This window comes from Leptopilina heterotoma, unplaced genomic scaffold (genome assembly GCF_015476425.1).
Source record: "Leptopilina heterotoma isolate Lh14 unplaced genomic scaffold, ASM1547642v1 Lhet_228, whole genome shotgun sequence".
NCBI lineage: Eukaryota > Metazoa > Arthropoda > Insecta > Hymenoptera > Figitidae > Leptopilina > Leptopilina heterotoma.
The window spans coordinates 4891133-4914566 of NW_025110946.1; the positions used below are offsets into that span (position 1 = coordinate 4891133).

Here is a 23434-nt window from a genome sequence, read left to right on the forward strand (position 1 = left end):
TGCAAAATTTCAGCTCTCCATGTCGAATAGTTTAGAAGTTAAGGGGGGGGGAATGGTCACTTTTTATGTATTTTTGGCCAAAAATCTTGTTATTTCCTTGACAACGCTATGCCCAACACGTCCAATCACATTCGCTATATTTTTCCTGTAATCTACGTGTGAAAATACATAACTGTACCAAATTTGAGCTCTTTAGGTCAAATAGTTTAGCCGCTAGGGGGGGGGGGACACGATTTGGCTACGGACAACAGAGTCTCACCAATAGGGTTCCGCCGATACACCGTAGGTGTACGGAACCCTAAAAAACTGGAAACAAAAAAAAATTAAGAAATTAAAAAAAAATAAATAAATAAAAAAAAATAGAAAAACTATATTTTAAAAAATAAAAGTAAAAAAAAAATTTTGACAGGATATTCTTGGGATATCTTTGGGATGTTATGCGGATATTTTTTTTAAATAAAATTGTAATTTCCTAATAACTTATTTCAAAATATATACCATTTTGTTAAAATAACTTTTAGATAATATCTTTGGTAGATTGAAGGACAATTGTCGGATATTTCTAGGATATTCAATAGTTGTAACTGAGATTCTCCGTTGATATTTAAAATAAAAATTTTTTTGCTGACTAATTTTAGATGCACAAATTACATCCTCGAGATATCCAAGTGATGATCTGACAATATGTCAATGAGTTATTTTCCTTAAAGTAAGGAATATCCATGGGATATCCTAGATTATCCTGTGTGGGATGTCATGGAGTCTAGTTTGGATGTTTGGGCAAAATCTTATCTTATGACTATTAGAAAATGGTTTTGGTATGAACATGGATATTCTTTGCAGCGAAAGTTTCATTGATTGGTCAATTAATCAATGAATCAATAAGATGATTTCTAAACTCTTTAACTTTCTTTTCTTATTGTTTGTCCCAATTTTCAGTAATAAAATTGTAATATGCGAATCCTATGTGAATTGCTCATATCTCAATCTTACGTATCAGAATTCTATAAGTTTATGACACCTGGTCTACGCGTCTAATGAGACGAACGACGAACTATGATTCGCATATTACAAAACTTGTATCTTATGAAGTTCTTTCTACCCTACAATTTATTATAAAAAAAATTTTTAAATATGTTTTCTTATCTTTACTAAAATTTCCTTTACAAGTATCAAAAAATTTCCGTGGTGGTGAAATTTTGATACTCTATTCATAAATACACTGTCTATTTTATAAAAAAAAGAATGTGCAATGTGTGCACATACACGTATTTGTATCAAGAAAACTATTAAATGCATTTTCAAAGTAGTTTTGTAAGGTCACTCTTCTTAAGTGAAGAGTAAAAAGAATCTTACTCGTCTACTACTATTAGAGTTGCTTTTGAGTAAAAAAAAAATATGACAAATATAAAAAAACGATTGACGTTATAATCCAATTTTTATATGATTATTGATTCTCTTATCTCATTTAAACATTGAAAAAATATTAATTATAAGAAATAACTAATATCTTCTATTTCATTTTTGCAATATTAAATCAAAATTTCTGCTAAAAAAATGTGTTTCGAAATTGTGAAATGTTAATTGAATGGTTTAATGTTGTTTTGTAATAATGACTAGATAATTTTAACACTAGAGAATAACATAAACAAGATTCTAAAAATCACCTTAAATCTTATTATCAAAAGTTCTTAAGATTCAAACTTAATTGTTATTTTAGTTCTCAGGATTAAAAAAAAATGTATAAATTAACCCTTAGCAAACTATCACAAGTATTATATTGAAACTAGTATGAAACAAAATAAACTTTCGAAAGAAATAAATATTTAAAATTTTATATTTAATTTAATAAACATAAATTTCATATCTATGTCAGTAACATTTATTTATTAAAATAATAATATTCAAATACGATTTCGATTAAAAAAAAATATAAAAGAATTTAAAAAAAAATCTGTACAAATAAAAAAAAACCAAAATAGAATATCATTGAAGAATGTATCTGCAAAAAAAAAACTTAAAAAAAAAATTTTTAAACTTGTCTACTCCCACCTGGCATCAAGTTGTAGAAAATTTTCCGTGGTGGAGAAAATTATCTGCTCACTGCGGTAATGTGAATCCTGCTTCAAATGTTTAAATATTTGACTATTTAAATTTTTAGCCTTTTGCCAAAAAGCAAATATATTAATTTGACAAAAAATTATAATTTTTCTACTCTTCTTTATCTTAAAAATTTTTCTTATTTTCAAAATTAATTTATACCTTGCTCTTTTACTTTTCTGGAACTATTTATGTTTCTAAATTTACTAGTTCCTTATACTATAAAATCTTATTTCCAAAATTCTGATACTCTCAATTTTATTAATTCATCGTATTTATTATACTGTCATAATTAACTATAAACATTCTCTCTTTCTTAAAAAAAAAATTTTATGGCTCAATTTTTATTATATTGAATTTAATGTTTTATAAGAACTTTTTCTGCTTATTTGTGAACAGCTTAGGAGAACTATAATCAATTGTTTGGTGTAATGTTAAAATTGGGCTAACGTCAAACAATTGCCTCTTTTAATTTTAAGCTTGTAAATTCGAAAAAATAAATAACATAAATTTTTAGTTAAAAATAATTTTTCCATATAAAAGTTACAGAAGTAATTATTAATAAAATAATTATAAAAATAGTCAGAAAAACATGTTTTTTTTTAAAAAAATCTCCTTTCTTCGGAAATCACTTTTGGTAAATGGAATTTAATATTATTTCAAAAACAAAGGTAACCACCTACCAATAAACGTCACAAAGTTGAACGGCGATCTCGAATTTGAATAATAAACCGATTTTTTTTATACATATACTAACAATAATATACTGGGTGAAAAGAAATAATTATTTTTCAAATTTTACTTATAATTCTTAAAAAAAAATATTAGAACAAAATATAATTTTTAAAATGAGAAAATAGAATTTTTCTAAAACTAATTTTGTTTAAATTCAATACATATCAAAAGTTATATAAAAATTCAATGATTTAAATAGAAAAATAATCGATAAAATATTTAATTGTTAATAAGAAATTGCAACTGGACCTCTACTTATAGACTCTTTTGAAAAGGAAAATTCAAACTAAGCTTTTAATAATTTGATTTTTATATAATTTATAATGTGTGTTGTAATATAATTATTAAATAAATTAAAATGAGTAAAGATAAATTTAAAAAAAAGATAAGGCTTAGAAAAACAAAATTTTACTATTATGGTACCTAAAAATATCGATTTTCCAGCGCCCAACTTTGGAGCCAATTTTGAGGTATTTGCGAAAGAAATTCGTAACAATTGACCTTACAGAGAAAATTGTTGCTGTGGCTCTAGAGAACAATTATCTATGTCCTAAGAAAAAATTGCATTTATTTTGGGGGACTTATTAACAATTTCTCAGTAGCACCACTCGCCGAGCGCACGAATGCTCAACGAAGGTAGCCGCCGCCGTCGCCGACCATAGCAGCCGCCTGACGGACAGCCTTCGCGCGGTGGTTGAGAAAGTAAACCTATAGACTTTACCAATTTTACGCAGGACGTAAATTTTATCACTAACAATAATTGCTTTAGTTATTATTATTCTACTTTATAGTTAAAATATGTATCCACACGTTCACTGTCAAAAATGTCGTTTCCGGAGCCCCCCAACTTTAGAGTCATTTTTGAGGCATTTCCGTTGAAAATTCTCGACAGTCGAGAATCAGGCAAAAATGTTGAAAGTATGATTCCGAGGAATAATATAGTACTTGCTAAATAAAAATCGGTTTATTTTTGTGGTATTTACGATCTATTTTCCCGATCGTGTCGTTTCCGAGGGCGCGAAGTACTTGCCAGTGGCCACAGCCGAGCATGGCAGTCACCACCGACCACGCGGGAACATCACCGAACAAACATTGTAGACTGTATGGACTAAAATTAAACTAAGGCTATGACGTTAAACCAAGTTCACATTCTTTTATAGTAAAGTATCAACCACACTAAACATTTTTTTTACAAGGAATTTTTAAATTATTTTGTATTCCTCTTTATAAATAAAATTGTTATTTAAAAAAAGCATAGTCCAATTTCAGTTATTAATGCATAGCATTAAATAATTTTAAAATTGTTAATTAACAATGCAGTCAAACATTCGGAATACTAAACTTTATAAAATTATTTAATGAAAATAAATTTTAATTTTATTAAAATTAATTATTTGATTATTTATTAGGGGAGACTGGGGCGAAAAGTTAAACTGCCAAAACCGTTAAAATTCATTATCTTTCGAACAGGAATAGTTAGAGCATTGCAATTTTAATTATAGAAGGGTGTTATCACCCTAAATACATGTCCGGAGTTGTGTACAATTCTGTTAATTTTTGTGGTGTCTATATTGAATGTTTTTTTTTCAACTTACTTTTGAAAATTTTTTCGAAAAAGAAAATATCAACTTTTAAGTATATTTTTTGCATTTTTTATATTTGTTTTTAAAGCCAAAAACGCACCCTGGGGCGAAAAGTTAAAGAAAACAAAATTTTCAAAAAAGGACAAACCATGTATTTTTTGCGAAAATATCAGGAACTTTTTTATTGAAAGTTATAGGGGACAAGTTGCCCTACAATGTTGATATACAAATGTTTGCATCTAAGCGGATTATATTGCCAAAAAAAAATCATTTATGCAAAATTTAACTTTTCGCCCCAGTCTCCCCTATATTTATTAATTATTGGAATTAATTAATTTAAAAAAAATGTTAAATTGGTAAATCTTGGAAAATTTTATATGTAACTGTTTGTTGTAGAAGTTTGAGGTTTGGAAAATTTTCAATTTCAATTGATGTATTTTAAATTTTGTTTGACATTGAGTGATTCTAATATTAATAATACCCAATTAATAGTTTTGATTATTCATATTAGTAATTTTTAATGATTTAAATAGAAAAATAATCGATAAAATATTTAATTGTTAATAAGAAATTGCAACTGGACCTCTACTTATGGACTTTTTTGAAAAGGAAAATTCAAACTAAGCTTTTAATAATTTGATTTTTATATAATTTATAATGTGTGTTGTAATATAATTATTAAATAAATTAAAATGAGTAAAGATAAATTTAAAAAAAAGATAACATTTTTATATGTTACATTTTACATTTACATTTTTACATTTCATATGTAACTGTTTGTTGTAGAAGTTTGAGGTTTGGAAAATTTTCAATTTCAATTGATGTATTTTAAATTTTGTTTGACATTGAGTGATTCTAATATTAATAATACCCAATTAATAGTTTTGATTATTCATATTAGTAATTTTTAACCTAATAATTAATATTATAATAGTAATTTAAACCATTATCAATTAATGGGTATTAAATGGGAAATAAACAAAAATTAAAATTCTAAAAACAACTATTGAGGCAGTTATAGAGAGCAGTTAAAATAATATCTAAAACATGGGTATTCATCGCAGAAGACGCTTATCACCTCTCGCGTGTCAGGTTACCGCGAGTGACCATAACTCCTTAGACGTGAGTCTGTTGGAGATAACTAACAACGTCCTTGAAATAAGAGCCCTTCTGCATACCTTTAAAGACAAGCCTTAAGTATTTAAAACGTAAATAAGTAACAACATGAATTTTGATCATGATCATTTTGATAATATGAGTTTTAAATTTAATCGGGTTGTTGCGCAAATCAACAAATACGATAACTAAATTTATAAAAAGAATTTTTTTATTTTTCTTAAGAAAAGATGTTTTTTGTGTTCATTCTATTTTCCAACTTTCTTTCTTTCAAACAAATGTTCTTATATTAAAAGAATTTTAATAAAGAACTACTATTCGTATATTATGGATTGTTAAAAGGGGTTGCGTTGAATAAAAGTATTCTTTTTGACCATGTTTCGAGTAATTAAAAAAAAATTTTTTTTAATGAAATTACCAAACTTTTTAATTACTTCAATTAAAGAGATATATTATTTATGAAATTCACCTACATTAGAAGAAAATTAATTACATTTTTCAATAAATAATTTCTGCAATCTCCAAATAAAATTTTTCAAGTCACAATGAGTTTTGTTAATTAAATATTTAAACATTTATTTTGATAAACTTGTGCATATGAATTAAATTTTCAACATGCATTAAATGTAAAACCTTTTGAAATTCAACTATTCACAAAAAATTTCAACTGTAAAATTAAATTATTAACGTAAAAAAAAATATTTTTATTAATATTACTTAAAACTTTTATCTTTAAAAGAAACGTACAAACCAATAATTTTATATCTAGTTTTGCAATGATTAAAATTTTTAATTTTATTTTACAAATTTTATTCTTAATTTATAAATAATGTCAGTAGTTAATAGAGAAAGTTAATAGAGAAATTAGAACTTCTTCACAGAAACAAAAGCAGAATTAAAATATTATAGATTAGAAAAATTGAAACGAAGAGTCATTATTATTTATAGAAGAAAGTAATTCCATAAATACCTTAACACTCCTTAAAACGTTTTAATTTTGTATAATCATTTATTAAAAGAAATTAATTTTGTTATTTATAACAAAATCGAATAAACAAAAATCATGAGCATTTTATTTGTTAACCTATTGGTAATTAAGAGGGTTTTCCTTTGCTGTTCGCATTTTGCATGCACTACATTGAAAGACTTTTCGTTTTCAGGTTTAGTGTACTATCGTTTCGAAGTGGGGAAATCTCTGTTAATATGCTGTTTAGTAATATTGTAATTTAAAAGTTTAATTTTAATGTACCAATCTCTGACAATACAAATATATATATATATATATATATATATATATATATATATATATATATATATATATATAATATAAAATTAGGTTAAAAACCAAACCTTTTTTGATGATTTTAGTTATGATTAATATTTTTATGATCTGTAAATGTGTATCTGCGAATTGATTTAATTTTATCATTCTTTAATTTAGATGAATATATACATTTCATGTGAATATGTATAAAAAGAATATCAATCACTTGATTTTAAGAAGACTTTTTTTCCCTTACTAAATACTCGTCATTTTTGAGTATCTTAGTTTCTTGTAAGGACAGATATATTTCCGAATTTAATATACGAGAACGATCGCGCGCTGCCGCGCGCGCGTTTTTTCTCTTGCATTTTTATTCTTTAAATTACAGTCTTTTGTTTGTTAAGGTATCAATTTGAGTGACAGTTTCTGATAATAGGAATTTTTAAATATTATTCAATTTAATAAAATAATAGCCTATGTTGTGCGTAAAACAATTTTTTATACCTTTACACTTTTAGTTCTGTCTTTATCTGTTTCTAAATGTATCATTTCTAAAGTTTATGGTTTTGATAAAAAAACAACACTTTTCTTTGCTTAAAGAAAAGCGTATATTTCAAGAATGGCACATTTTATAAAAAGTTTTGTACGATGAAGTTATAGAAAACCTTTTTATAATCAAAGTAATCTATTTGTTAATTAAATTTTGTAACATTTAAAATCTTCCATAGTAAATTTATATTTTAAAAAATAGTGATGAAAGAAAAACGTTACTAAATAAACAATTTTTAACTATTTTTCACTTAGCTAGCAAAAAAACATCTCTACTGCACGGAAAAAAAAATCAGCCTAATAATGCATGGAGTCTATTGGTTCGATTTTTACATGAGCCCATTTTGCAAATATCACACAGGAGTTTACTAAAAATGCATGGCTTTTGTGACTTTTGCCACAGCACCATGCGAAAATAGGATGGATTCCAAGCTAATCACGCATGGTAGTGTGCGTGCAATATACACAACAGACGCTCATGTGTTTTTAGCCTAGTATTTTTTTCCGTGTGTCAAAGAAAGCCATAAACAGAGCATATTAAATTAAAAATTTACTTTTGTTTCTTAAAATCGTTCCTACTTTTGCTATAAAAAAGAAATATAAGTGTGGTTTCTGTAAATATTATACAAAAAATGTAAGTACTCCGTCATTTCGAAGAAAATAATTTATTTCAATATATGCTTTTCTATAAGATTCATGGGATGCAAAATTTCGTTAATAATCTTGAGAAATATTATCTTTAAACTTTTTTCAAAGTTCATTTGGATGAACTGGTTGGCAGTACATTAAAATACGTACAAATAAGTGACTTAATTATCTGAAGTTTGAACTATTATTTGAAATTAGGAAATTAAAACGTCTTTTACCAATTGATAAGAAAGAAACGTGTAAAGAAATCTTACGTGTGAATCTTATTACAAAAAAATGACGTAATTTACCAATAACAAGCGTCGAAGAAAGTCTTACGCGTAAAGACAGCCATACTGAGACACACTCCTTTTTTAAGAAAAAAAAATATATAACGACTCAGACATTTTTATAGAAAAAATATTTACTTTTATTTCAATAATTCAGTGTAAACATAATTCTTGATTAGTAAATTAGGTCTTTGATTTCCTAAATATATAATTAATGATTCCCAAGATTATCACCTGTTAAAATACGACAACGTAGCAGATTGTTTGATAGTTCTAATACCTGCATTCGCGTTCCATTACATAAACCTTCATTAATACTAAGATTTCGAAGTAGCATGACAATACAATTGGCTCTTAATCGTAATTCATAAGGCGGGAAATTTGATGGATTTAAAGTATTCAAATACTCTGGTAAAATAGCATCATTTATACTTCCATTATCACAATTTTCGGTACTATCAACACTTGTATAAATTCGCTCACTTTTATTGTCAAACAGTTCGAGCACCTTGTTGTTAATTTCATCAACATCAACATTTCGAGCAGACAATATTGCTACTTTTGCTAAATCATCGTATTTATTATTGATAATTAATTCTCCAAATATTTTATGAATGATATCACCATTTTCTACACATTGCTCTGGTGCTAGTATATTATTATCATTATCATTTAAAGTACCATTTCCAACTGATAATAAATATTCTGAAAATTCTTTTTCACCAGGTAAAGTTCTCATATTTTCTGTTAATGATATCACCTTAAAATGACTCCATAATGTGCTAGATTTAATAGATAAATTAACTAATTCGCTTCTAGTAGCATTAACTTTAACAGGCAATAATTGTCTAAAATCACCACCCAAAAGCATAGTTTTTCCACCAAATGGCATATCAACATTCATAAAATCGCGTAATGTTCTATCAATTAATTCCATAGCATATCTTGGCACCATTGGAGCTTCATCCCAAATAAAGACATCAACCTCTTTCAAAAATGTAGCTTCCTTAGATTGACTTTTAATATTTGATGTAGAGTCATAGAACAATGGAACAGGCATCCCAAATGTTTTATGTACAGTTTTACCACGGGGAAGTAATATTGCGGCAATGCCTGTTAATGCCATAGTACAAACACTTTTTCCTTTACTTCTTAACAAATGGTATAAAGTTGTATAAACAAAAGTTTTTCCGGATACACCTAGTCCATCAATGTAATAACATGAAGAAGATGGTATTCTTTTATCTTGGACAACTACATTTAATACTTCATCAACAATATCCTTCTGTTTGGAATTCAGTTTCACATATTGCATTTCACCAATCTCTTTATGTTGTTGTAATGACATTTTGTTGTTCGTTTGATTTTCTGTTTCAATACTTATTTCATTTAACTGTATCATTTCAAAAAAAATTGCGAATATTTGATCCTTCATGCAACAGAAAGTTAATTATATCATTATATGCTCTTTTACGAGCTTCATTAGATGGATAATTTTTCTGATAATCTTCAGACATAGCCTCTTTAAACTTTTCCCAAAGTTCGTTTGGATGAACTGGATGGCAATAAATTAAAATACGCAAAAATAAACGTCTTAATTGTTGTGGCATCATCCATACTTCTCCTTCTGTCAAAGTACGTTCCCATTCTTCATCATCTTCAATAAGGCCTAATGCTAAACATGCACTACGAAAAGTGTCATGTACAATATTGTTGACAGTTCGCAGATGATCATAACTTGTAGCGCCTTTAACTACTATTAAAAGTAATCTAAGATGAAACAGTTTTGATTGACTGGGCGAAATTGAATACATCCGTCCAATGACATTAAATGACCCTTTACGCTTCACCCATTTTAATGTATTTTAACCACGTTCTTTCTTAAAAACATAATAACATGGAATTTCTGCATATATATATATATTGTCTAGCTTGTGGATCACGCCTATTTAAATCGAAGTATTCTAATAACATAGTCCGTTTCTGTAAAGCTTCATTTATAGCATCATCATTTGCTTCTTCACTAATGGTTACAGTATGCCGATTAATTAAATGAACAGGTAATCGGAGAATAGAATGATTTTTACTCTGTAATGGTCTACCAAATATTCTATCACATGCTTCAACAGGACTAACATATCGAGTTTCAATAAAGTTTTTTATTTCATCATATTCTAAAGAACTTGTATTATTACTACTATCGGTAATTACTACAGCAGCATCATGTCCCTTAAAGATATATTTATACAAATATTTTACGGATTTAATACTTGAAACTACTTCTACATTAATATGACAATTAAATAACTGAAGTAATGTAGGATTGTATGGAACAACGTATTGATTATCTGTAGTTCCTCCATTTAGGCGATCGTATTGTCCTGTATTAAGGCGGCGATACGTTGCGTATCCGTTTTCATCCATTATTGTCTCAGAACAGAATTGCTTTGGGAAACCTTTCAAACATTTACTATTATTATCTTTACACCAATTTCCACATGGGCCATGAATCATATTTTTCATAACGATGTCATGAAGTATAACATTTTCTGATTGACTTGGAATTTCTGCCGAAATATATTTGTCTACAATCTCGGGTGTTGTTATTTTATAATTTTGTTTCAAAGTCACTAATAAATGCATATGCGGCAATCTACGTTTTTGATATTCAATGGCATACACATAAGCAATCACTTCGCCAAATAATTGTTCCTTTACAATAGTATTAATAAGTTTATCTTTTTTTATGGAAAAAACACGCGATACAATATCTGGTCTGTCAGAGGCAGTTTGGTTAGGTAATAAATTTTCCTTAATTTCACGCCAGTTTGGATTACACGTCATCGTAATAAAAAGATCAGGTTTACCAAATTTTCTCACAATAGCCATTGCATCTTGGTAATGCTGTAACATATTTCTCGGAGAACCTGTGAAAGATGATGGAAGTATTACAATTTTCCCAACTTCATTGTTCGAATCATCAGCTCTTCTTTGTAAATGATCAATTAGACCTTCGTAAGTATCTGCACGAAGTTTCTTTTGATTATTTCGACAGAAATTTGTCCTATCTTTTTCAATTTTCACATAACTGTCGACAATCCATTACTGAAATAATCTACCACCCTTTAAAAATACATTGTTGTCCCTAGAAGCCATTCTATGCCTGATGTATGCAGCTCTTGATACACGTTTATTTGTATTAGCGCAGGTCAGATTTTTGCCCCAACCTCTTGTTCCATGTGGATAAAATAAAGGATATATCCATGGCTCAGCATTGGGATTCATAGAACTTATATATTGTAAACTTTTTGTATTCTTATTATATACGGTAACATATGATTCTGGAATATCACCATCAGCAGTTGTAGTAAAAATTGCTGCAACTTCATTAACACTTTGTAAATTATAACGTCTACTATCCATCCCAGGCTTTAATGAAAATAATAATTGCATCTCAGGCTCAATTTCTGCATTATTTTCAGTCATTGTTTTTTTAATTTCTTCATGCATCATACGGTAGGACTGTGCAAATAGGTTACAGTCCCGAAGGGCTGTTTCAATTCTATCAACAATATCTCGGTTTAATTGAACATTATTCTTACAACAAATTTCGGAAGCTTCGTTTTGATGAACAATAAATAATTGTCCAAATGAAGGAGTATCGTTCCTTTCTGCATACAAAGATGTATTCATTCGATAATAAACCTGACCATGTATTTTGAAACAATATGGTCCTGGTCGTCTATTGTTAAAATTAACTGAGTTAGCGTTGAAAGAAGCAAAACCAAATGAATTATTGTAAGGTCGTATGTTATGAAGAAAATGCCCAGATAATTCGTGGGTGCCATCAAATAAATTTTGTAATATGAGTGGAGGAGCAGGTAGATCTTCAAGAATGACTTCGCCATGTTTACAACAATCATGAAATGAATTTTTTTTATTAGATACTCTTTCTGCTTGGAAATGTTTAGCATTACAATGCTCACATGAAATGTTCATCGCACCAGCAAAATGTTCTTCTATATGCGAGACTGAAATACTGTCAGAAAAATTTTGATTCTGTGCAGAATACCGTTTATTGGCTATGAGTTTTTTGATAAGCTACATTTTTTTGACGACCGGAAATATTAGTATTTGCTAAATTTGCTGTAACAGTTACATTATCTTTTGCCAAAGATGTAGTAACAGTTGTAGAGGATTTTTCTGAATTTATATTTGATTTTGACACTGTAATAATACTGTCCTTTGTTTGAAGTGATTGAGGGTTAAGAATTCTATTATTCTCTTGTTTTTTTTGTCGAAACTTTCTTTGATAAGCAGCTTTCTTTTAAAGTTTCATGACTTGATGTTGTTCTTCTTCCTCTAAAGAACGTATTATTGATCTTTTTTTTACTTGATTTTCATTTTTTAAATTAGTATATTTTGTAACATTTCTTGAATCATTACAGTCATCATTAGTTTTTGATTTTATAAATAATTCACTGTTAACTTTATGTTCACAAAGTTTTACATAAGAATGATCACGTGTAATGTTCATTTCATTACAATAACCCATCTCTATATGTGACTTTGAAATAATATCAGACTGATTTTGTTTTTGAGCAGAAGTATGTTTATTTTGTCGAAAGGTGCGCTTGTAAGCAACATTTCTGTCACGAATTGACGTTTTAACTTTAGAAGAAGAAATATTTTCTTCTGCTGATGATAAAGCTGTAGATGTGCTTTGGGGCCTCGTATTTAAAGTTTGCTCTGCACTAATGAATTCATTAGAATCCAATGATTCAGAGCGAACAATTTTATTATTTCTCGCTTTTTTTTGTCGATATTTTTTTTGATAAGCAGCTTTTTTTTGACGTTTTATGATTTTATATTTTTCCTCTTCTTCAGGAAAATGAACCATAGCTCTTTTTTCTCCTTACTTCTTTGTTATTATTAATCTTGTATCTTTCATTCCATTGCTTGAATCAATAGAAATATTATTAACATCATTTGCTGGAATTAAAGGCAAATCTTCTAAACAACTATCAACAAAATTTTTTTTACAAACATTGCTGGTTGAATTCAACGATGATAAATTATTGTCAACAATTTTATTTTCTTCATTTTGGAAAATTTTTTCTCTAGCTCGATTCCTAAGAAGACATTCCCAATTACATTCAACAGTCATAGTTCTAATATTAGTCGACCTTACTGACGGAAATTTACTTAAACGATTGTTTTTGAACATTAACATTAAATGATTTCTCATGTTATAATAATAGTAATTGACAGAGTGGGGCATAATATTAAAAATATCGATGTTGCGAATGCTATTGCATATATTCCACAAGCAAGACTATTGTTTGGTTGTTGATCAACAGTTGTGAAAACTACTGGAGGTTTAAAAGGATATAATCTACTTAAATATTTCCTTTCATCTTCATTTAAACATCCTTCATTAAGATTATCATAAATATAAAGTCTCATTCCATCATAATAAGTGTAAATCCAATGACCTTTCTTTATAGGTCCACTAAAAAGTATTTGAATATGCTTTTTACCTTTTTCAATCGGACTAATAAATTCAAGCGTATAAAAATACAAAGTGCTTTGCATGCTAAAAGCAGAATTTGATTCCCTTCTCAATAATTTTTTGAATTCATCAATATGAATATCATTTAACATTCCTCCTTCAGTAAGTATAATATTAAAATCTGTAACACTTAAATTAACAGTTCCTTCTTTGTTCGACATGATTTCTTTCAATTTATTGAAAAGATATCGCTTCTAAAAAATAGTTTTTCATAAAATTAATTAATTCAGAACACATGTAAATAATGTTACTATTGTCACATTTAACAGTAACTGGAATTTTTATCTTATCCTTTCTTATTGAAGATTATTAAGAATGTAAAGAATGTATCTTCATCTATTAATATTATTAATATTATTAAATATAAGTATATTTTTGGTAAATTTTTCTGTTTTGTATCTGTTTAGTATCTGTTAATCTAGTATCTGTTAATAGAGTATCTGTTAATCTAGTACCTCTTGACTAAATCTCTGTTTATCAAGTATCTGGTATCTCGTAATCACATGTTATTTTTAGTACATCTTTAATATTCATAAAGTTTTTTCCAAAATAATAACTAACTACCAAAATGTTAAAAAACAAAATGTTAAAAAATCAATAATTAAGATTTAAAAAACAAATATTAATCAATATTAAATAATAATTATTACCACTATAATATAATTATGTACAAACATCAGAATTTAAAAAATCAATATTCTACATTTAGAAATCAAAATAACAGGCAAATGTCCTGTATTCCTTTAAACCTTAACTTTAATTAAATTAATGTATCCTTTAAACTTTAACTTTAAAACTCTAACTTTAATTAAATTAATGTATTTAACTTTAACCTTTAACTTTAATTAATAAAATTAATTAAATCCTTTAAATTAATAAATTAAATAATTCACACATTATATTTACAAACTCTTCCTAATAAATATATATACAAATAATATTAACAAAAAATTCAATTTGTATTTACATGTATTTTAATTTTAATACTTACGTACGTAACGTATGCAATGTACTTTAACTTTTTTCAAATGTACAAAAGAATTGCAACTTTTTTTAAATGTACAAAAAAACAAAACCACAAAATTCACAATCAACACTTTCAGAAAAAAATCACTCAGCAAATAACAGCCAATACTTCTTATCGAAACGATACACTTGTCACACTTTGCAAATGGCTGACAGTTGCTGACACTTGTAATATTTTGTAATTTTTCATACCAACCAAAAAAAACTATGCGTTTCACACTGAGGTGAGGTTACGTAGCGAACAAACAATTGTTTGGAAAAAAGATGCGCGCGCAACAATTTTGAAGCGTCTAAAATGAATCATAAAATTGAATATATTTTATTATTAAAACGAAAATTTAAAAGTGTGAGGTCACCATCATTATAAAATTCAGCCAATGAGGAATACTCATTATAAAATCAGCCAAAAATCAGCCAATGAGGAAAAAGTTCTACACTTGAAGTTAGCTGCTTTGACATCAGTAAGTAATGTCGTCTCGATTATATCCAATCAAAATAAAGGATTTTGAATTTTATCCAATCAAAATGAAGGAATAAAGGATTTTGAAAAAATAGACAATCAAGAAAAAGTTCTACACTTGAAGTTAGTCGATCTTACGCACCTCGTTTTTAAGAAAGGATAAAGGAAATAAGAAATTGACACTTCTGAAATAGAGCTATTTGAAATATTTTAAACTATCTTATCAAAGTCAAATACATTCCATCCGTTCATTAGAATAATTATATTGTAATCTTAATTCTTGTAATACTAGAATAGCACCATATCAATTAAAAAAAATCCATGATTTCCCGACTTTCTAACGCTGCTATATTGAAATTTGATATGGTTCTACATATTTAAGAGAAGGCTGTCTCTCGGTGTATACATTTTTCAATTGGATAACAAAAAAAACAATCTTAATATTAAATATTTAATTGCAACACGGTTATAGGTTTTAAATTGCATTTTCCTTCAAATAATTTTAATATTGCAGTTAGAATTTGTAGTAATTCGAAGATCGATTAAAAAGCTTAAATTTATCGAATTTAAATGAATTAATTAAAATATTTTGGTTTTGTAAATTTTTATCCTAAATCTGCAAATAATGTAAATAGTAAATAATGCATAATAGTAATTTATTTTTATAAAAACGTGTAAATGCAGAAAGCAGAATCAAAATAATCTTTGTAAAATATAACACCGATTAGCAAAGTATCAAACCACAGGAAACAATATTAGTTTAAAATAAGCCATCAGAAATTAAACTGACTTTAATAATGAAATGCACATGAAAATGTTTATAGTTATTATTCTGATTTGAGTTATTTAAACAAATTATACAATTAATTAAGTTCAATCAAGTAAACCATATCAGTTTCAAAATCAAGCTATTTTCTACCGTTTTAATTTTATCAAGTTAAATTTTAAAATTACCTCTTGGTATAATTAAATGGTTCAAGATTTGACAAAAAGAAGCGAAAACAAAATAATTATGTGTTAATTTATATTTAAACTGATTCCCAGACGCGCAATAAATTATTATCAAATACATTTTGCGATAAATATTCTTGTTTTGGTGTATGATATATTATAACATGACTATACTTTTAATTAAATTTTCATGGTCTTATTACTTTCAAATAAACAAAATTTTAAATAAATAAAAAAAAGAACATTTAATAATTCTTCCAAATTTTGCTTTAAAGTTTTAAAAACTTGAATACTATAGGCCAGTAATTTGTATTTCTCAAATATTTATGATTATCATTTATTCATCTAAAAAAACTCAATCGATAGAGGTTAACAGTCGTAACTACAAACGTAACGATTTGGTACTTAAAAACAAAAGATTAATCCGACTAAACAAGTACAGACTGTATTAAAAATCAAATAAGGTTGAACAATTTCAAAAAAATTTTTTTTATCAAATCCAACTCTAGATACCATTTTTAAAGTGATTTAAATCGGTATTTATTCTCCATTATTTTGTTGTCTTGTAATATTTCAAGACTGATATAAAATGCTGAATGAGAGAAAAGTACTCATATGCGTGTATGTGTATATGTGTATATCGCTGTCACATTACTAAAACTGTTTTCTTATTAATCCTCCTACTGTTTTTGTCTTTATCAGCAACAGAAATTTTTCGTTACATATAACAGAAAATTTCCGTGGTGGCGAGGAATATTACAGTCAACTTTTGATATTACAAACAATTGTTAAATACAGTAACCTACGTTTGACTTGAATATATCCAAGCCTTATTATAATTAATAATATTTTATAATAATTTAAGATAGACTTGCACACGTTTACCTCCTATATTTTAACATAATCTCTTTATTTTATTTAGGCCAAAATAACAATTATTGATGCATGCCATTAAACAGTGACAAGAATATATAAATTTACTATTTTTAAATCGAGGAAAATTATAATAAATATTGAATGGTAATATGACTTTATCACTCGTTCGTATTAGTTATTTTAATAATTAAAATTTAACGATCATTACGAGTCAATAATTAAAAAAAACACATTGGTTTTTACGTTTTACGTTTCAGCAGCGCTGCTGCCCTCTTCAGAAACTATTATTTATTTGACAGAAAAAAAATTAATTAAAATACATTAATAAAAAATTACATTATCAACATTATAAGATAAAATTATTTACAAACATATTAGTAAAATTATTACCGATTGCAAAAATATTTAAATTGTTTGAAGAGTCTCATAGGAGACGTCCTCGCCGTGGCGATTACAATTAGACACTGATGAATGAAATATATACAATTTTCGTAGTATACTCTATCGGCACAAGGTGAATGACCGTGTTAGCGAAAAGAAAACAAAATAAAGCAAACACAGGAAATGTCAAGGAAAGTTAAAACAGATTAGAAGATTGTGAATATTTCATTTCATTAAGAAAGTGATTATAAGTATTATTAAGATTTTGTACATCATCCTTTTTATTAACTGGTTTTTTTTTGTAAATTAATATAGATCATTTCTGATATTAATCTTCTATTGTAATTGTTTTCCTTATCTAGTATTGAAAAACCGTCCCAATCAAAATCGTGTTTGAAAAAATGATTGTGTGTAGCAATCACATTGGACTTAGATTTTTTATGTTCATTGATACGAACACCCACCATTCTCTTTGACTGCCCAACATAAGATGCAAAACAATTTTTACAATTGATTTTATAAACCGTATTAGTAATTTCAGATTTTTTATTTATATCCTTTCCTTTTTTAATAAAATTATGGTTCATATTATTATTTTTGCAGGGAATGGATAAAATACTATAGTTTCTAAGAACTGATGAGGTTTTTTCAAATAAGTTTGGAACATATGGTAGGAAGACCTTAGGTACCATTGTATAAAGTTTGTCTTTTTTAACACTAGAAAGTTGAGTATCAGAAGCTATAAAAGAAATACGTTTCATTATGTTACTTAAAAACAATTATCCATTGGAATTCATAAAAAAGTACATAATGAAACGTATTTCTTTTATAGCTTCTGATACTCAACTTTCTAGTGTTAAAAAAGACAAACTTTATACAATGGTACCTAAGGTCTTCCTACCATATGTTCCAAACTTATTTGAAAAAACCTCATCAGTTCTTAGAAACTATAGTATTTTATCCATTCCCTGCAAAAATAATAATATGAACCATAATTTTATTAAAAAAGGAAAGGATATAAATAAAAAATCTGAAATTACTAATACGGTTTATAAAATCAATTGTAAAAATTGTTTTGCATCTTATGTTGGGCAGTCAAAGAGAATGGTGGGTGTTCGTATCAATGAACATAAAAAATCTAAGTCCAATGTGATTGCTACACACAATCATTTTTTCAAACACGATTTTGATTGGGACGGTTTTTCAATACTAGATAAGGAAAACAATTACAATAGAAGATTAATATCAGAAATGATCTATATTAATTTACAAAAAAAAACCAGTTAATAAAAAGGATGATGTACAAAATCTTAATAATACTTATAATCACTTTCTTAATGAAATGAAATATTCACAATCTTCTAATCTGTTTTAACTTTCCTTGACATTTCCTGTGTTTGCTTTATTTTGTTTTCTTTTCGCTAACACGGTCATTCACCTTGTGCCGATAGAGTATACTACGAAAATTGTATATATTTCATTCATCAGTGTCTAATTGTAATCGCCACGGCGAGGACGTCTCCTATAAGACTCTTCAAACAATTTAAATATTTTTGCAATCGGTAATAATTTTACTAATATGTTTGTAAATAATTTTATCTTATAATGTTAATAATGTAATTTTTTATTAATGTATTTTAATTAATTTTTTTTCTGTCAAATAAATAATAGTTTCTGAAGAGGGCAGCAGCGCTGCTGAAACGTAAAACGTAAAAACCAATGTGTTTTTTTTTAATTATTGACTCGTAATGATCGTTAAATTTTAATTATTATAATAAATATTATTGATAACAAACAGGGACCGCAAAAAAATTTTCGTTTCGATTATTTATGTTTTTTTATTAAACAAATAAAAATTGATTATGTTTTGTTTTCGATTTTTAACAAATTTTGGTTTATGTAAAATAACATTAAAAGAAGATTCCATTTCATGAAAACATTTGGCATAAAAAAAGAAGTGCAATAAAAATTATTACATTATTTTTGTTACTAGTATGTAATTTTAAAAAATTATTGTTTTAAAAATAGCTTATAATTTTATTATTTAAAAAAAATAATAATCTATTCAATTTGAAAAGCAAATGTGTTAAATATATTATAACATTTAAAATTTTTTTTTGTTTGAAGTAAGATTTATTTCGGGTTATTTAGTTGAAAAAGTTAGTAAGCTTGAAAAAAGGAGTTGTTTAAATGATACATGTTTAATTTAAAGGAATGAATTTTATTCTAAAAAAAGTTAAATTTATCAAGATTTTTATACTTAATGTTTTTTTAATTTTGATAGTAATGACAATTTTGTAAGTGAAATAGAAATGTAAAATGTTTAGTCCCTGACCTTTTGAGATGCTAGCACCGAAAATTCATTCAGATTTTCAAGTTTAAAAAAAATGAAATTAAATGTGATAATTTGCTACCATCTCAAAGATGAAATTTGAGTGTTTTAAATTCGCACTTTTATATGATTAAAGAAAGGCAAAATCTAATTTAAATTTTGTTTGGTTTCGGTTATGGTCCCTGATAATCAATAATTATTTGTTAACAATATTGTTAATTAAAAAATTAACAATATTGAAGATGATTGATTTAAATAATTTAATTAACCACTAAAATTATCCTTATTTTATTGTTATTCTTTCTTCTATTATTCTAAAAAAAAGGAAATTATTTTAATTAAAAAAAATTGTTTTCTTTTGCCTAATTATATAATTGACAAAACACAACTTATAATAAATTAAAATAACAAGTTATCATTAATTAGAAATCCATTAAATTATTTAATATTCAAAAAAAAAGAGAAACGATTCTTGTGCTGGTATGTATCAGTAGTTGAGATAAGCGCTACTATGCTGTATCATATGATACACCATGCTTTATCAGCAAGGTTGATTTCAAGGATACAGCTGGTATGGAGAAAGTATTCGGTAAATCTAATATTCACCTTAGACAAAAGGTGACGTCGATTACGAAAACTCCATCTTAAAAGAAAAGGTTAATTATTAAGAAAAAGGAAAAGACTAAGGCAATGTTGTTTCCTGTAAGTTCTCTTTTTAATGGACAAAATTATTTACAGAGATATTATTACCTACTTGCCATACTTATTAATTGCAATAACTAAATGTTAGGTTGTTTTAAACATCTTCCGAAATTCGATGCTCTCCGATAGCAAAATAAACTTTTTTTGAATCTGTCCTTATTTCAAGCAATATGTACACCTTTATTTCAAAAGATTGCAAGCTGTTCTTAATTTAATATAACTAACATGTGTCAGAATATCGATTTTATTCTAATGTAGTCAATTTTAGATTTCAACTTATTTTAAACTTATAAATCTATTTTGTAACTATATGTATTCGAGCTGTATTATAACTTAAAATGCCTTATATGTATATATCGTATATTACTAGACCTGTAATGTACTTTAGGTAAATTCAGTTAGTGTAATTAAATTACAATATTATGTTATATTTAAATAATAAAAAAATTATAATCTTACTACATATCTAAGCTTTGAAGAATAATTTTCTTTTATAATAATAAGTAACTAGTATCTAAATGTTATTAAATAAAAAATTGAATAAGTACAATATATATTATGGTTAAATGTATTCAGTTTTTCTTCGATTTTTAGTTTTTCTTAGATTTATTTATTTTTTTTAAATTTTGTTTAATTAATATTTTATTCATTTAAAATAAATTTTAATGGTTTAGTTTGTAAATAAAGATACAGTTAGTTAAGTCATTAGTTAATCTAATTATTTTATTAATGAAAAAATTGAATACTATTATTTAGTGAAATATTAATATTCTTCAACATTTAATATATTTATATAACTGATAAAATAGTTTACCCTACTATAATATATTAAATTAACTGTTATAACTTTAGGATAATAACTTTCTGTTTTTAATAGTTGCTTAACTAAGTTTAGTCAATAACCGACCAAAACGAATATCACTACGTGTATTACTCTTAGTTTTATTAAGAAAATTAGTATTATGATAATAAAAAAAAAATTTAATAAAAAAAATTTAATAAAAAAAAAAATTTTCTTAAACTTCCCAGGGGACACCGGGACGTCCGTAAAAAGACATAATTGGAACGTCTTCTGAACAAATATGCCCACTGGGTTACGTATATCCAATATGTATATTCAGATAAGTAGTATAGAGTTCTGTTGTATTTACGTTAGCAAATGTTAAAAAATTGTTTTTCTTAAATATTTAATTATAATATTTAATTAATACTGAGACATTGTAGGTTAGCTATCATTTTTGAAACTAAATGATAATCTTTAATCGTAAATAGAGACTAAACTAGCCTATGTGCTTAGGTATATTTATTAGAGGTAATTATATTCATGTATACAATTATGCATATATATTTATGTATACATATCTACTGTAACAGGGTTTATTTTGATATTTGAATTAATTTTAAATTTTGATCGAATTAATAATTAAATTGGAATTATTTCATTCCTTTTGGAAATAAATAGAGTAAGTTAAATTACTCGAAAGCCTGTTAACAATTTTTATTATTCATGAAGTGTGGTTTATGTCCAAGGCGCCAGGTCATTTTGACATGGAATGACCAAACCTAAAGATTTTCTTTACTAAACCGACTGCTCATTAATTAAATTATCCATAACCGCGGAGAGGGGGGAAGTAAGGATGATCACTGAACAACACCAAATTAACAAAATTGACAAGGATTATTTTATTTAATCAACCACAAATTGCGAACATTAGTCGGCGGCAAGCCGCCTAAACAAGAGTCGAATTTTCAATATTATTATTTATGAATTTTACTCGAGACTGACCGAGGAACAGCCGATTTTAATACACAGGGGACTCACCGTCAAGTCGACGTCTCCCTCGGATGGTTCCCCGACTCATCGTCAGCACAACTACTGTTAGTTTTTTTATATTTTAGCAAAAAGTCACGGTCGTGACGTAAACTTTATGACAGCCAGAACGAGAATGAATTTACAAAAATGGCCGACTCGCAAGCTACGAACGCGTCGCAACTTCCGCGCTTCGTTTTCTTATTTTCAACGGTGAGTTCCAGTGGAGTTACTATGCTAAATTTCGTTGGTTAATTATCACTCGTCGATACAGTCATTCCACCGTCGGTAATTGGTTACACGCGGCGCCACATGAGCGCTGCGCACAAATTAACATAAGCGCCACCGATCCAATATGGCCGCACCCGTTGTTTTGACAGGTGAATCTTCTCAAATGTAGAATTCGTCTTCCTGGCACTCTTGGATAATCGGGAATCTCTTCCGATTATATATGCCAGAAAGCGCTTCCCACGACGACTTCAGATAACGTCTTTCCGTGACGATGGATGGGGAGTCAACGAGAGGCGAGAGTCTAACTCTCGCGATCAGAAGCAAGAATAGAAAAATACGAACAATTAATTACCGAGGTTAATATATTTATTTTGAACGTTGATTTGACGAGTTCTCAGATAAATGATAGTATATTTATTAATTTGTCGAAGTAATGAAATTTAGGTAATTATCAGTGTTTATTTTTACAAAATTAATAATAAATAAAATAAAATAAAAGGGAACCAAACGGTTCGATTCCCGTTCTGGTGTTATTTTTCTTTTTAATCTATTAACTAAGTTATTATTTTGTGTACGGCTAAAATAGCCGTGTCACAACTCCCCCCTGCTAAGCTCCGGCCTAAGGGGTCGAGAAGATGAATTCCCCAACTTCAATTAGAGCTGCTCCTCGTCAAATCAATGCTCAAGTCGAATTTTCATTTAATTTGTTTGAATAATTGATTTTAGTTCCATTCCACAATAGTCCATGTTTGAAAATAAAATATTTGATGAACCATTCCAAATGAATATCTTAATTAAGTGAATTTATATTTCTATCAAAATAATCAAA

General features: G+C 27.1%; 1 protein-coding gene across 1 annotated transcript in view; it reads right to left on the minus strand.

Annotated features, from left to right (window-relative positions):
* LOC122502398 (CUGBP Elav-like family member 4) overlaps positions 1-23434 on the minus strand; it is an 829562-nt gene that overhangs the window by 661630 nt on the left and 144498 nt on the right. The window lies entirely within an intron of this gene.